This window comes from Oncorhynchus clarkii, chromosome 29 (genome assembly GCF_045791955.1).
Source record: "Oncorhynchus clarkii lewisi isolate Uvic-CL-2024 chromosome 29, UVic_Ocla_1.0, whole genome shotgun sequence".
NCBI classification, from domain to species: domain Eukaryota; kingdom Metazoa; phylum Chordata; class Actinopteri; order Salmoniformes; family Salmonidae; genus Oncorhynchus; species Oncorhynchus clarkii.
In genome coordinates this window covers 3,959,240-3,975,998 of record NC_092175.1, presented here as the reverse complement: position 1 = coordinate 3,975,998, position 16,759 = coordinate 3,959,240, and the positions used below count along the sequence as shown (strand labels likewise).

Sequence of the window (16,759 nt, the reverse complement as noted above, 5' to 3'; positions counted from 1 at the left end):
TTGATGCCATCAGAACCCTGTATGTGAGTTGGACATCAAGGCTAAATTGGAGTGTTTTTATTTCAGAGGTTGAACTGTTCACAAAATTGCTATTTATTCCAAAAGAAACGGCCACCACTACATGTCCCCCCCTCCATCCAATTATAACACCTGAGCATGGATGCCCTGACATAAAATGATGATGACATCTTGTCTCTCTGTGACACTGTCTGTCCCTGGGGCTGGACATCGGCGAGGTCACTGGAATGTTCTGCAGAGTGTTATTTTTGAAGTTACTCACCAGATCATAACAAACACAAACAGCCCTCACGCTAATCCTATGCACTGGACTGTGCTACTGTCTCAGCCTTGGTCTACTTTCAAAACATTGTTGAAGAAAGTCAACATCTCTTTTACAAGGCTGACATAAAGAGGGACACAATGTAATTACCCTGTGTGTAAAAATGTTACAAACAACTTGACCTCTAACTTCTTTGTCGAGTACGTGGTGTTGATTAGGTTGCTAACAAATGGCTTGTTTGTCTGCTACGCACCACCATGTTTGTAAATCAAATGTAATTTGTCTCAACTGTCCTTGGATCCTCTTGGCAGTGCAAATCACCCTCTGATGAATTTCAGCTACATCACTCAACATCTTAATGCTCTTTTATAGGGATAGTATTTGTTCCCTATTTTCACAGGGACCATTCTTTGATATTTTCTCTAAGATTGTCTCCCTGTAGTTCCAGGTAAAGAGCAGTAATGCCCTTGGAGGAGGTTATTTGGCCTTGACTCAGTGATATAAGTTTGGCTCAGGTTTGGCCCCATAGAAATATAATTATTAGAACTAGCATCTCCAATTAGTGTACCTATCATGGTACATACAAATCGCAGTGGTGACGGGCCTTCTAGTAATTATATTTCTATGTTTGGCCCTTTTTCTAATGTATGCCAGTCAACACTGCCAGGACAAAGCAGCCCTGCCTGGACAATGGTAGCTTTGTCTTCAGAAGGTGGGAGCACTGACTCACTGTACCTACATAAGGCTGAGGGTAGGATCTGAAAACCGGCCACCAAATTCTCTTATTTTACTCCTCTCCTCAAAGCCTTACGTAAAACAAGCCATACCCATTTAACAGACTGGTCATCATCTTTGCTTGTTCTGGATGGAGACCTAAAACAGACTCAGGTAATCTCTTACTGAAATGCATTACCATCCAATGTTCAGCTGGGCAATTACTATTCTCCTGTACCCCCATTTCTACACAAGGACTGTTCTGTTAGTGGTATGCTTTCAGATTTCTGTAGCCCAGACGATCAGACTACGTCGATCAATCTACCGGGGAATAACATAAATTAAGATGCAGGAGGTGGGGTGGCAGGTAAGCCTTAAGCTCTCTATCTGCCTACTTGAATACTATGTCAGGCAACTGTCAGGGAAACAATTTGAGTGGTAAAGATATGTTGCAGTTCAATCAGGCTTCACCAAGTGATTATAATTCTGTCTGACATTTTGGAGATAATGTAATATATATATATATATATATATATATTACACACACACAGTGGCAATAAAAAGTATGTGAACCCTTTGGAATTATGCATAAATTGGTCATAAACTTTGATCTGACCTTCATCAAAGACACAACAATAGGCACACACAGTGTGCTTAAACCAATAACACACAAATTATTGTATTTTTCTAGTCTATATTGAATACATAATTTAAAAATTCACAGTGTAGGTTGGAAAAAGTATGTGAACCTCAAGGCAAATGACTTCTCCAAAAGATAATTGGAGTCAGGAGTCCGCTAACCTGGAGTCCAATCATTGAGACGAGATTGGAGATGTTGGTTAGTTGCCCTGCCCTATACAAAACACTCACAAAATTTGAGTTTGCTATTCACAAGAAGCATTGTCTGATGTGAACCATGCCTCAAACAAATGAGATCTCAGAAGACCTAAGATTAAGAATTGTTGACTTGCATTAAGCTGGAAAGGGTTACAAAATTATCTCTAAAAGCCTTGATGTTCATCAGTCCATGGTAAGACAAATTGTCTAAAAATGGAGAAAGTTCAGCACTGTTGCTACTCTCCCTAGGACTGGCCGTCCTGCAAAGATGACTGCAAGAGCACAGCTCAGAATGCTCAATGAGGTTACGAATAATTCTAGTATCAGCTAAAGACTTACAGAAATCTCTGGAACATGTTAAAATCGCTGTTGACGAGTCTACGATATGTAAAACACCAAACAAGAATGGTGTTCATGGGAGGACACCACGGTAGAAGCCACTGCTGTCCAAAAAAACCATTGCTGCACATCTGAAGTTCGCAAAAGAGCACCTGGAAGTTCTGTGGATAGATTAAACTACAGTTGAGTTGTTTGGAAGGAACACAACACTGTGTGGAGAAAAAAAGGCACAGCACACCAACATCAAAACCTCATCCGAACTGTAAAGTATGGTGGAGGGAGCATCATGGTTTGGGGCTGCTTTGCTGCCTCAGGGCCTGGACAGCTTGCTATCATCGACAGAACTAAATTCCCAAGTGTATCAATATTTTTTGCAGGAGAATGTAAGGCTATCTGTCCGTCAATTGAAGGTCAACCGAAGTTGGGTGACGCAACGGGACAACGACCCATAACACAGAAGTAAATCAATAGAATGTCTTCAACATAAGAAGATATGCCTTCTGGAATGGCCCAGTCAGAGTCCTGACCTCAACCCGATTTGAGATGCTGTGGCATGACCTCGAGAGCGGTTCACACCCGACATCACAAGAATATTGCTGAACTAAAACAAGGGTTCACATACTTTTCCCACCCTGCACTATGAATGTTTACACGGTGTGTTCAATAAAGACATAACTCATAATTGTTTGTGTGTTAATAGTTTAAGCAGACTGTGTTTGTCTATTGTTGTGAGTAGATGAAGATCAGATCAAATTGTATGACCAATTTAAGCAAACATCCAGATAATTCCAAAGTGTTCACATACTTTTTCTTGACACTACACTACCGGTCAAAAGTTTTAGAACACCTACTCGTTCAGGGTTTTTCTTTATTTGTACTATTTTCTACATTGTAGAATAATAGTGAAGACATCAAAACTATGAAAGAACACAAATGGAATCATGTAGTAACCAAAGAAAGTGTTGAACATATCAAAATATATTTTATATTTGAGATTCTTCAAATAGGCACCCTTTGCCTTGATGACAGCTTTGCACACTCTTGGTATTCTCTCAACCAGCTTCACCTGGAGTTCCCACATATGCTGAGCACTTGGCTGCTTTTCCTTCACTCTGTGGTCTGACTCATCCCAAACCATCTCAATTTGGTTGAGGTCGGGGGATTGTGGATGCCAGGTCATCTGATGCAGCACTCCATCACTCTCCTTCTTGGTCAAATAGCCCTTACACAGCCTGGAGGTGTGTTGGGTCATTGTCCTGTTGAAACACAAATGATAGTCCCACTAAGCCTAAACCAGATGGGATGGCATATGGCTGCAGAATGGTATGGTAGCCATGCTGGTTAAGTGTGCCTTGAATTTGAAATAAATCACAGACCGTGTCACAAGCAAAGCACTCCCATACCATCACACCTCCACATCCATGCTTCACAGTGAGAACCACACATGCGGACATCATCCGTCCATTGCAAGTGTTTCTTGGCCCAAGCGACTTTCTTATTATTATTGGTGTCATTTAGCAGTGGTTTCTTGGCAGCAATTCGACCATGAATGACTGATTCATCAGTCTCCACTGAACAGTTGATGTTGAGATGTGTCTGTTACTCTGAAGCATTTATTTGGGCTGCAATTTCTAAGGCCTCATGAACGTATAGTCTGCAGCAGAGGTAACTCTGGGTCTTCCATTCCTGCGGCGGTCCTCATGAGAGCCAGTTTCATCATAGCGCTTGATGGTTGTGAAAGATGGCGTCGACAGAGAGTGCTGCCTCACTTCTAGTTCTTAGGAAACGTTGCAGTATTTAGTTTTTTATGTATAATTTCTTACATTGTTAGCCTAGAAAATCTTAAGTGTTATTGCATACATCCAGGAAGAACTATTGGATATCAGAGCGACGTCAACTTACCAGAACTACGACCAGGAATACGACTTTCCCGACGCAGATCCTTTGTCCGCCCCAGCCAAGGGCATTTGAACTGATTCCAGAGGCCGACCCAAAACAACGCAGCCGGAGAAGAGAGAGACTGGAGCGATCTTCTAGTCAGACTTCGGCGGCGCACACACCACCCACCACTTTCGAGTATATTACTCGCTAATGTCCAGTCCCTAGATAACAAGGTAACAACAAAATCAGATAACAACAAAATCAGGACAAGGGTTGATTTCTAGATTGACATCAGGGATTTTAACATACTCTGTTTCACGGAAGCATGGCTCTCTCGGGATATGCTGTCGGAGTCGGTACAGCCACCTGGATTATCAGTGCTTCGCGCCGACAGGAAAAAACATCTCTCCGGGAAGAAGGGCAGGGGTGTATGTTTCATGATTGATGACTCATGGTGTAATTGTATAAACATACAGAAACTCAAGTCCTTTTTGTTCACCTGACCTACAGTTCCTCACAATCAAATGCCGACCGTATTATCTCCCAAGAGAATTCTCTTCGGTTATTGTAACAGCTGTGTATATCCCCCCTCAAGCCGATACCACAACGGCCCTCAAGGAACTTCACTGGACTTTATGCAAACTAGAAACCATATATCCTGAGGCTGCATTTATTGTAGCTGGGGATTTTAACAAAGCAAATTTGAGAACAAGGCTACCTAAGATCTATCAGCATGTCGACTGTAGCACTCGCGCTGGGAAAAACACAAACACTGTTACTCTGACTTCCACAATGCTCACCCGCCCTTGTTTCAGAAAATCTGACCATTTTTCTCCTCCCTTCCTATAAGTTGAAACTCAAACAGGAAGTACCCGTGCTAAGGACTATTCAATGCAAGGCTGACCAGTCGGAATCCACGCTTGGAGATTGTTTTGATCACGCGGACTGGGATAGGTTCCATGTAGCCTCAGAGAATAATATTGACGTATGCGCTGATTCAGTGAGTGAGTTTATAAGGAAGTGTATAGGAGTTGTTGTACCCACTATTATTAAAACCTACCCTAACCAGAAACCGTGGATAGATGGCAGCATTTTCACACAACTGAAAGCGCGTACCACTGCATTTAACCATGGCAAGGCGACTGGAAATATGGCCTAACTGTGTAGTTATTCCCTCTGGAAGGCAATCAAACAAGCATAATGTCCGTATAGAGACAAAGTGTAGTCGCAATTCAACTGCTTATACATGACTTATGTGGCAGGGTCTACAGACAATCACGGACCACAAAAGGAAAACCAGCCACTTCATGGACACTGACGTCTTGTTTCCAGACAAACGAAACACCTTCTTTGCCCGCTTTGAGGATAATACAGTGCCACCGACGCGGCCCTCTACCAAGCACTGTGGGCTCTCCTTCCCTGTGGCCGTCGTGATTAAGACATTTAAACATGTTAACCCTCGCAAGGCTTCTGGCCCAGACGGCATCCCTATCCACGTCCTCCGAGCATGCACAGACCAGCTGGCTGGTGTGTTTACAATCTCCACCTATCCCAGTCTGCTGTCCCCACATGCTTCAAGATGGCCACCATTGTTCTGTACCCAAGAATGCAAAGGTAACTGAACTAAATGACTATCGCCCCATAGCACTCACTTCTGTCATCATGAAGTGCTTTGAGAGACTAGTCAAGGATCATATCACCTCTATCTTACCTGTCACCCTAGACCCACTTCAATTTGCTTACTGCCCAAATAGGTCCACAGACGACGCAATCGCCGTCACATTGCACACTGCCCTATCCCATTTGGACAAGAGGAATACCTATGCAAGAATGCTGTTCATTGACTACAGCATTCAACACCATAGTACCCGTCAAGATCATCATTGAGCTTGAGGCCCTGCGTCTCAACTAAGGATGCCCGATATATTTCTAAAAATGCCAGCATCGGGCCAGTGTCTAGTTTAACACCAATGTGCAAAACCAATGTCAAAGCTGACGTGCATACCTAATATAAACGTAGGTAGATTATGTAATGACGCCACAAAAATACAGCGCTACACAGAACAAAAGCAGAAAAATACCAAGCGCACACGTCCAACAACTAAACAAGTTCAAGTCGAGCAGTCATTTGAAAGAGTAAAACATTTTCAGCAAGACAACTCAAAGGCCACATCCATTAACGCCAAGATAATGGAATTCATTGACCTTGACAATCAACCATTCTCTGTCATGGATGATGTTGGCTTTCCCCGACTGGTCAAGCACCTTGAGCCCCAGGAAAACACACTACCAAGTAGGTGCTATTTTGCAGATGTTGGAGTTAAATAGTATTGTTGAAACGCACATCTATGAGCTACTTGCTATGGGCATCACTGCTTTTAGCTTCACAACTGACATTTGGACCAGCGATGTCAGCCCCATGAGCATGCTGAGTCTGACAGCACAGTGGGTCGACAAGGATTTCGTACTGAGGAAAACTGTATGGCATGCTCAAGAATGTGCTGGTTCTCATACCGCTGCTGCCATTTCAATGACATTTGAGAACATGTTTGAAACTTGGTAACATGAACATACCCCTAGCTCCATTTGAACAGCTGACTCGAGAAATAAGCTAATCAACTGCGTCTGCAGCAGACATGATACCCTCTGTCATGGCATTGAGACGCCTGCTCCACAAAACTGCCGACACAGAGAACTTGCAAAAGTTCTCAAGGCTGTGAACAAGTGATTCGTGCCATTCTCTCTGAGCCTCTTTACTCTGTCACCACCATGGTCAATGCTAGGTACAAGGACCTTTTACTTCAATGCACACAAAAAACAGGGTTTACGTGAAATGTTAGACACAGCTGGACAAGATGAAAACGGACACAGTGACAGTGCGAACCGAGGAAGAAAGGCCACGGACAGACACAGCTGAAACTTCACTGCTTGACATGTATAATGAAATCCTGGTTGAGAATGAACGACTGAACAAATGAACACCAAAACAGCACAGCAAGTAAGTGAAAGAAATGGGTTTTGATTATGTTTTACTGGTAATGGGGACATACGTAAATGCCAAAAAAATAACTTTTTGGTCAGTGTGTGAGTGTTTCAACTATTTCATTGTACTAGAATGCTTAAATGGCCGATAAAATGTTAAATATTGGTATCAGTTTTTATTTGGCAAGGAAATATTCAGATATTGGTACCGGCCAAAAATGTAATATCGGTGCATCCCTAGTCTCAACCCCGCCCTGTGCAATTGGGTCCTGGACTTCCTGACGGGCTGCCCGCAGGTGGTGAAGGTAGGAGACAACATCTTCACGTCGCTGATCCTGGGGCCCCAACAGGGTGCATGCTCAGACCCCTTCTGTACTCCCTGTTCACCCATGACTGCGTGGCCATGCACACCTTCAACTCAATCAAGTTTGCAGATGACACAACAGTAGTAGGCTTGATTACCAACAATGACGAGACCGCCTAAAGGGAGGAGGTGAGGGCTCTCGGAGTGTGGTGTCAGGAAATTAACCTCACTTAATGTCAGAAAAATGAAGGAGATGATTGTGGACTTCAGGAAACAGCAGAGAGAGCATCCCCCTATCCACATCGACAGGACAGCAGTGGAGAAGGTGGAAAGTTTTTTTAAATTCCTCGGCGTACACATCACTGACAAACTGAAATTGTCCACCCACACAGACCGTGGGGTGAAGAAGGCACAACTGCGCCTCTTCAACCTCAGGAGGCTGAAGAAGTTTGGCATGTCACCTAAAACCCTCACAAACTTTAACAGATGCACATTTGAGAGCATCCTGTCGGGCTGTATCACCGCCTGGTACGGCAACTGCATTGTCTACAACCGCAGGGCTCTCTTGAGGATGGTGTGGTCTGCACAACGCATCACCGGGGGCAAACCACCTGCCCTCCATGACACCTAAGGCACCCGATGTCACAGGAAGGCCAAAATGATCATAAGGACAACAACCACCTGAGCCACTGCCTGTTCATCCCAGCTGAGACCAAGAGACTGAAAAACAGCTTCTATCTCAAGGTCATCAGATGCGTTAAATAGCCATCACTAGCACAGAGAGGCTGCTGCCTACATACATACTTTAAATCATTAGCCACTTTAACACTAGTCACTTTAATAATGGCACTTTAATAATATTGACATATCTTGCATTACTCGTCTCATACTGTATTCTATACTATCTATTGCATCTTAGCCTATTCCGCTCGTTCATTGCTCATCCATATACAGTGGGGCAAAAAAGTATTTAGTCAGCCACCAATTGTGCAAGTTCTCCTACTTAAAAAGATGAGAGAGGCCTGTAATTTTCATCATAGGTACACTTCAACTATGACAGACAAAATTTGAAAAAAATCCAGAAAATGACATTGTAGGATTTTTAATAAATGTATTTGCAAATTATGATGGAAAATAAGTATTTGGTCAATAACAAAAGTTTATCTCAATACTTTGTTATATACCCTTTGTTGGAAATGAGAGGTCAAACGTTTTCTGTAAGTCTTCACAAGGTTTTCACACACTGTTGCTGGTATTTTGGCCCATTCCTCCATGCAGATCTCCTCTAGAGCAGTGATGTTTTGGGGCTGTTGCTGGGCAACACAGACTTTCAACTCCCTCCAAAGATTTTCTATGGGGTTGAGATCTGGAGACTGGCTAGGCCATCATGCTGAAAGACCCAGCCACGTTTCATCTTCAATGCCCTTGCTGATGGAAGAAGGTTTTCACTCAAAATCTCACGATACATGGCCCCATTCATTCTTTCCTTTACACGGATCAGTCGTCCTGTTCCCTTTGCAGAAAAACAGCCCCAAAGCATGATGTTTCCACCCCCATGCTTCACAGTAGGTATGGTGTTTTTTGGATGCAACTCAGCCTTCCTTGTCTTCCAAACACGATGAGTTGAGTTTTTACCAAAAAAGTTATATTTTGGTTTCATCTGACCATATGACATTCTCCCAATCTTCTTCTGGATCATCCAAATGCTCTCTAGCAAACTTCAGACGAGCCTGGACATGTACTGGCTTAAGCAGGGGGACACGTCTGGCACTGCAGGATTTGAGTCCCTGGCGGCGTAGTGTGTTACTGATGGTAGGCTCTGTTACTTTGGTTCCAGCTCTCTGCAGGTCATTCACTAGGTCCCCCAGTGTAGTTCTTGGATTTTTGCTCACCATTCTTGTGATCATTTTGACCCCACGGGGTGAGATCTTGGTGGAGCTCCAGATCGAGTGAGATTATCAGTGGTCTTGTATGTCTTCCATTTCCTAATAATTGCTCCCACAGTTGATTTCTTCAAACCAAGCTGCGTACATTTGCAGATTCAGTCTTCCCAGCTTGGTGCAGGTCTACAATTTTGTTTCTGGTGTCCTTTGACAGCTCTTTGGTCTTGGTCATAGTGGAGTTTGGAGTGTGACTGTTTGAGGTTGTGAACAGGTGTCTTTTATACTGATAACAAGTTCAAACAGGTGCCATTAATACAGGTAACGAGTGGAGGACAGAGGAGCCTCTTAAAGAAGAAGTTACAGGTCTATGAGAGCCAGAAATATTGCTTGTTTGTAGGTGACCAAATACTTATTTTCCACCATAATTTGCAAATAAATAAATAAAAAATCCTACAATGTGATTTTCTGGATTTTATTTTCTCATTTTGTCTGTCATAGTTGAAGTGTACCTATGATGAAAATTAAAGGCCTTCTCATCTTTTTAAGTGGGAGAACTTGCACACTTGGTGGCTGACTAAATACTTTTTTGCCCCACTGTATTTATATATTCTTATTCCATTCCTTTTCTTAGATCTGTGTGTATTAGGTATTTGTTGTGGAATTGTTAGATATTACTTGTTAGATATTGCTGCACTGTCAGAACTAGAAGCACAAGCATTTTGCTACACTCGCAATAACATCTGATAACCATGTGTATGTGACCAATAAAATTAGATTTGGTTTTTGCTACTGCACTTGAAACTTTCAAAGTTCTTGACATTTTTGGTATTGACTGATCTTCATGTCTTAAAGTAATGATGGACTGTTGTTTCTCTTTGCTTATTTGAGCTGTTTTGCCATAATATGAACTTAGCCCTATTTGGTAAAAGACTATCTTCTGTATTCCCCCCTACCTTGTCACAACACAACTGATTGGCTCAAACGCATGAAGAAGGAAAGAAATTCAAAAAATTAACCTTTTAAAAAGGCACAGTTGTTAATTGAAATGCATTCCAGGTGACCACCTCATGACGCTGGTTGAGAGAATTCCAAGTGTGCAAAGCTGTCATCAATGCAAAGGGTGGCTATTTGAAGAATATCTTTTTTTGATTACTACTTGATTCCTTATGTGTTATTTCATAGTTTTGATGTCTTCACTATTATTCTACAATGTAGAAAATTGTAAAAATAAAGAAAAACCCTTGAATGAGTAGCTATTCTAAAACTTTTCACCGGTAGTGTAACTCCAGCAGAAAGAGAGAAAGTATGTTGTGTGTACTGTTGTTGGATGGATATGTTTAATACCCCAGGGGCAAACGGGAATGATTTATCAAGCTGCCGTATAGTGATCCATGTGAACTGCCTTTACAGTGTCAGATCTGCCAGATAGTGCTCAGTGCGCAGCTAGGTACACTGTGAACTGAGCAGCTGTGCAACGGCCTGTTTGAGTCACCCAGTAGGCTGGCACACATTATTCATTATGCTCAGACGGAATTGTAGAAGTCATGCCACCACGACTTGAAATTTGTGCAAACAAAGACTTCATTTGATAGGTTACTTGGTTCGTGCTACAGAGGGGAGGGGATGGGGGTGGAGGGAGGGAGGGAGGGAGGGAGGGAGGGAGGGAGGGAGGGGGGAATGGACAGCGTAGAGAGCGAAACAAACTTTTTTTTCGGTCTCAGTCGGAGTGTTTAAACTAGACTTCTGACAAACTGGGAGCTACTGTAAGAGTGGGCAGCGATCCAAAGAAATAGAGTGACTTAAGATGGCTTCGTCTGACTGGTTTGGACTGGATGAGGCTCTTTTGTGAGCTTCCATTGACCACACTCCCTTATTCTCTTCCTGTTAGTTCGTGCAGGTAGAAGGGGAGGTGCACATGGAGAGAGGGAGCTAGAAACTAAAGTCTACACCCAGTCCACCCCAGCTGACCTCACACATACAAAAAGGAAACGGGAAATCTCTTTCAACTGATTAGATAGCTGATGTCTGAAATTTGTCTGTGATACTGGAAGGGGTTGTTCTGCTGGGGGTAGGCACTCTAAGCTTCACTATGATCTCAGTTTGAGATGTTTTCATTAAGTAGCGTGTCTGGGTTAAACAGTCCAAATACGGAGGACTTGTGTACCTGAATAATGATTTCATTTCCTGAGGAATGTCCTACGGTCTACTGGTTTCCCCAGTAGACTGTAGTAGTAGTATTAATGTCTCAGGACAAAGGTGTTTCTGACCTCTTGTCCTGACTAGGGTAGAGATTATTTTCCCTAATCAGGTCATGTGATCAGTAAAAACTCCTGGCCCCAACAATGTCTTAATACAGTGCCTTGCAAAAGTATTCGGCCCCCTTGAACTTTGCGACCTTTTGCCACATTTCAGGCTTCAAACATAAAGATATAAAACTGTATTTTTTTGTGAAGAATCAACAACAAGTGGGACACAATCATGAAGTGGAACGACATTTATTGGATATTTCAAACTTTTTTAACAAATCAAAAACAGAAAAATTGGGCATGCAAAATTATTCAGCCCCTTTACTTTCAGTGCAGCAAACTCTCCAGAAGTTCAGTGAGGATCTCTGAATGATCCAATGTTGACCTAAATGACTAATGATGATAAATACAATCCACCTGTGTGTAATCAAGTCTCCGTATAAATGCACCTGCACTGTGATAGTCTCAGAGGTCCGTTAAAAGCGCAGAGAGCATCATGAAGAACAAGGAACACACCAGGCAGGTCCGAGATACTGTTGTGAAGAAGTTTAAAGCCGGATTTGGATACAAAAAGATTTCCCAAGCTTTAAACATCCCAAGGAGCACTGTGCAAGCGATAATATTGAAATGGAAGGAGTATCAGACCACTGCAAATCTACCAAGACCTGGCCGTCCCTCTAAAGTTTCAGCTCATACAAGGAGAAGACTGATCAGAGATGCAGTCAAGAGGCCCATGATCACTCTGGATGAACTGCAGAGATCTACAGCTGAGGTGGGAGACTCTGTCCATAGGACAACAATCAGTTGTATATTGCACAAATATGGCCTTTATGGAAGAGTGGCAAGAAGAAAGCCATTTCTTAAAGATATCCATAAAAAGTGTCGGTTAAAGTTTGCCACAAGCCACCTGGGAGACACACCAAACATGTGGAAGAAGTTGCTCTGGTCAGATGAAACCAAAATTGAACTTTTTGGCAACAATGCAAAACGTTATGTTTGGCGTAAAAGCAACACAGCTCATCACTCTGAACACACCATCCCCACTGTCAATCATGGTGGTGTCAGCATCATGGTTTGGGCCTGCTTTTCTTCAGCAGGGACAGGGAAGATGGTTAAAATTGATGGGAAGATGGATGGAGCCAAATACAGGACCATTCTGGAAGAAAACCTGATGGAGTCTGCAAAAGACCTGAGACTGGGATGGAGATTTGTCTTCCAACAAGACAATGATCCAAAACATAAAGCAAAATCTACAATGGAATGGTTCAAAAATAAACATATCCAGGTGTTAGAATGGCCAAGTCAAAGTCCAGACCTGAATCCAATCGAGAATCTGTGGAAAGAACTGAAAACTGCTGTTCACAAATGCTCTCCATCCAACCTCACTGAGCTCGAGCTGTTTTGCAAGGAGGAATGGGAAAAAATGTCAGTCTCTCGATGTGCAAAACTGATAGAGACATAACCCAAGCGATTTACAGCTGTAATCGCAGCAAAAGGTGGCGCTACAAAGTATTAACTTAAGGGGGCTGAATAATTTTGCACGCCCAATTTTTCAGTTTTTGATTTGTTAAAAAAGTTTGAAATATCCAATAAATGTCGTTCCACTTCATGATTGTGTCCCACTTGTTGTTGATTCTTCACAAAAAAATACAGTTTTATATCTTTATGTTTGAAGCCTGAAATGTGGCAAAAGGTCGCAAAGTTCAAGGGGGCCGAATACTTTCGCAAGGCACTGTAAATGGGTCGTTCTCTTTCAAATATTAATTTTGATATCTCACATGTGGGGGTTCTCTACGACCGCCTATTCTCATGGAAGTACCTATCAAAAGCGTCTGTTGGAGACAGAGGTAGAGTAGCGAATGAGGTGAGACACTCACTTCTACAAAAGGAGCCACTCTCCCACCCTCTGGTTATTCTTGCTTCTCTTCCTCACGAATGGTCTCACTACTCTAGCTCGCCGCATATCGACTGGATACCCAGAAATGAACCCCGAAGGTTAACTTCTGACTTCAACTGGTGGTCTTCATACCCTGTCAAGAGGTTGTGTACAAATCGGAAAGTTTTTGTTTTAAAATCCTTTTCTCCGCTAGCTACTGAGACTCGGTTAGCCCACTCTGCAAGGCTAACTTGGCTACCTTTCTGAGAGGCAAGCTAACCTTGCTAGCATACCTTATCTGCAACACGGTAGCATTGTGAGCACACTTTTATCGTCTACATTCACCTGTTGTGTTTACTAGACTGACCATCTCAGCCTTCACGGCACCTTCGGTTGCGGAAGCGCTCTTTCTGAAGGCTAACTTGGCCAGCACTGAGCTAGCCACGGCACACCTTCACAACAAGGTAGCTTCTAGCTAGCTAATGCCCCACTAGCCTCCACTCTCTCCCCTTAATGGCTGACGACATAGTGTCAGGGGAAGGCGAGTTGGGGGATCACGATGAGATTAATATCATGGAGATCCTTGAGAGAGTGCAGGAGATGGGGACTGACGACCCCGTTCTCCCACCCTCTCAGGCCCACAGACCACGTCCAGTGAAGTTTGGGCTCTTTTATGTCTGAAAGCGGCTGCGGCCAGACTAGACATCGAGTGGCCATCCCCTGTAGTGGCTCAGCGCCCGTCAATGGATCTATACAACGGGAAAGCCCTGATTTCCCCCCCCCCCCCTTTTTTTTGTATTTATTAACTGCTCCCCGCAGTACCAGTTTGCCTTTGCCTCAGGGAAGCTAAGAGGCCCTCACTAGCAGGATCCTTGCTAAGGCTACCCTGAGCCTGGACATTGGATTACCCAAACTCAATAATGTAATCTCATTTACTTTCCGTTACTTTTGTATTACTTTCGCCTTAAGATGCATTAGAAGAAGACAAAAAGGATATGTGATCTCTGACTTGTGGTCAGACTCGCTCAGGTGAAACAAACTTCAAATTGTGCCTTTTTTCCAATGCTGAGTTGAATGTCATTGAGAACAGAAAGGTCTCTTTTTTTCGCAAACATTCTTTCTAAATTTAAAAGTATTTTTTTTGTAATCAGTATACATTAATCAGTTACTCCCCAACCCTGGCTGTCGTCATGCAGGGTTTAAACCCTAGCGAACGAAGCAATTCTCCACCCTCAACCAGATTCTTTAGAAAAAAGGGAAAGAGACAGGCCTGCAACTCTTGGAAAAGAGTAGCAGCCACTTATGCAAGCTTTCTGTTTTCACAGTTGGTGTGTTGTTTTTTTGTGGAGAAGTGGTGTGACTAGACAGATTGTTTTTCACTACACTGTTTTCCATGGTCCTATGCTCCTTGCAGGATTTGTTGGGGTGTGTAACGGTTTTCTTTAGGTGAAAGAGAGTCGGACCAAAATGCAGCGTGGTATTCTTGATACATGTTTAATAAAGAATAAACACGAACCATACAAAAACAACAACTGTAACGTGAAAACCTAAACAGCCTATCTGGTGACAACAAAGACAGGAACAATCACCCACGAAACACTCAAAGAATATGGCTGCCTAAATATGGTTCCCAATCAGAGACAACGATAAACACCTGCCTCTGATTGAGAACCACTCCAGACAGCCATAGACTTACCTAGAAAACCCCACTAAGCCACAATCCCAATACGTACGAAAAAACCCCAAGACAAAACACAACACATACAAAACCCATGTCACACCCTGGCCTGACCAAAATAATAAAGAAAACACAAAATACTAAGACCAGGGCGTGACAGGGTGAGAGAAGGTTCATCTTTGTTATGGTCCTTTAGCCACTTTTTCAGCCTTCCAAGGCTCAAGGTTTTCTAGCGGCAGGGACTGGGAGACTAGTCAGGATCAAGGCAAAGATGAATGGAGCAAAGTTCAGAGATGCTTGAAACAGATTATCCATAACTGTTGTGTAGTCTCTAAGCAGGGCTCTTTGCTTAATCCCAGTCTCTGAGATTTTAGCTCGTCCTGGAACGTGTCTATTATTAGCCACTGGAAAGTGTGGAGATGTAATATTCCTCCTCCTTTCACTTTACTAAGGCCTTTGGCATCGCTAAACATATGTGTGGACTGTGCTTTACCAGTCACTGTTCGCGCCAACAGTCTGCCCTGGGGTTTTTCAGGTCAATGTACCTAACCCTATCTTTGGCCCGGGTCGACTTTTTCCCATTGTCGCACCTTGGAGCCTATGGCTTTTCACCTGTTGCCTTCTCTAGAAGGGTGTCTCTGTTGTCCATTAGGTGCGGTTCGCATCTACTTGGATTGTAGGAGAGCTCGGGCAAGGGTGTTATGCGCTTCACTTATTGGGCCCTTTTCTTTTTGACGATATCCTGCCGGATCATGGGAATCATTATAATGGGGCGATAATCTTTGGAGGTGCCTGGAAGGTCCCTCTCCTACAAAGGAGTTTACCTCTTGGGCACTGTTTTTGTAGCATATCTCATTAAACTGAGATTGTATGCGTCTTATTTTGGGCTGACCCTCACTCTATAAAGTTTTTCCCCCGTTGGGTTGTCTCTGCACCTCTTCGGTACGTATTCGGGACCTCTGAGGGTTGCTGATGTTGGGACTTCCCTGGCTTTGGAGAGCATGTTTTGCAATACGGGAGTTGGCCATATCCCCATGTGAGATATCAAAACAAATAATTGAAAGGGAACTGAAGATTACTTTCATATCCCTGGTTCTCTGATATGGTATGAGACATCTCACTGCATTCCCCTGCTCACAGGAGCATGAGGAAGAAAATCATGCTTGAGAATAACCAGAGGGCTATCCCTTTTATGGAAGTGTGAGGGTTTCACCTCATTCGCCACTCTTACCTGTCTGTCTCCAACAAACACTTTTGATAGGCACCTCCGAGAGGGTGGGCAGTCTTAGTGAAGAGATCTCACTAGTAATAGCAGAGAACCAGGGTTATGCAAAGTAACCTTACATTTTTCCACGTCTGTGCTGTCTGGGAGATAAAATATCACTGGTGGAGAGGATACAGTTTGACTATAGCTGAGCTAGACATAACAGATGGAACACCATGAGGATGTGAGCCTTTTCGGCATAAACACATTCTAGCCATGTTAATGGATTCAGCATTGGATTTATTATAATCAGACAGGCTGTCTAAGACATTTAGCTGTTGGCCCATAAATACCGTCATTAAGTAATATGTCTTCAGAAAGTTAACCGTTAGAAACATGTTCACTCTTGCAGCCAGTCCCTGTTTTCTTAAAGTACTTTCAAAGGCCAAAGTTCTCAAAAGCTCGCCTTCCTGACAATGTCAAGTTTGCCTACCTGATGGGCTTGTCCTTTTTAAAAATGTGTGTTCTTAAAGTA

General features: G+C 43.1%; 1 protein-coding gene across 2 annotated transcripts in view; it reads left to right on the top strand.

Annotated features, from left to right (window-relative positions):
- The window catches only part of LOC139388713 (volume-regulated anion channel subunit LRRC8A-like), a 40,890-nt gene that overhangs the window by 1,086 nt on the left and 23,045 nt on the right, over nt 1–16,759 (top strand). The gene's annotated exons all lie outside the window — the stretch shown is intronic.